This window comes from Tupaia chinensis, unplaced genomic scaffold (assembly GCF_000334495.1).
Source record: "Tupaia chinensis unplaced genomic scaffold, TupChi_1.0 Scaffold000211_1, whole genome shotgun sequence".
NCBI lineage: Eukaryota > Metazoa > Chordata > Mammalia > Scandentia > Tupaiidae > Tupaia > Tupaia belangeri.
In genome coordinates this window covers 1,103,503-1,103,819 of record NW_006159686.1, presented here as the reverse complement: position 1 = coordinate 1,103,819, position 317 = coordinate 1,103,503, and positions in this window count along the sequence as shown.

Here is a 317-nt window from a genome sequence, read left to right as displayed (position 1 = left end):
CGGGGGCCTGGGGGTCACAGACGTGTGCCCAGACCTTTCCGGGGCTGGAGCAGGCCGGGAAGGTTACATTGGTGACGGCCCTGCAGGGTCGCAAGCCCCGCGGATGAGTCTGTGCACCTGCTCGTACTGGGAGCATCTGCAAACGCTGACTGTCACTGTCCCTGCTGACACGGGCCCTAGTTCCTGCTGCACAGTTGCCACGTAGCCACCCTGTCGTCAGCACGTCCTGGGGACGTCTCCGGCCACCTGGTGGCTTCCTAAGGTCACTCACTCCTGGTTGCTGTCTGTGCAGCCGTTCCCTGCACTGTCCCCCGCCG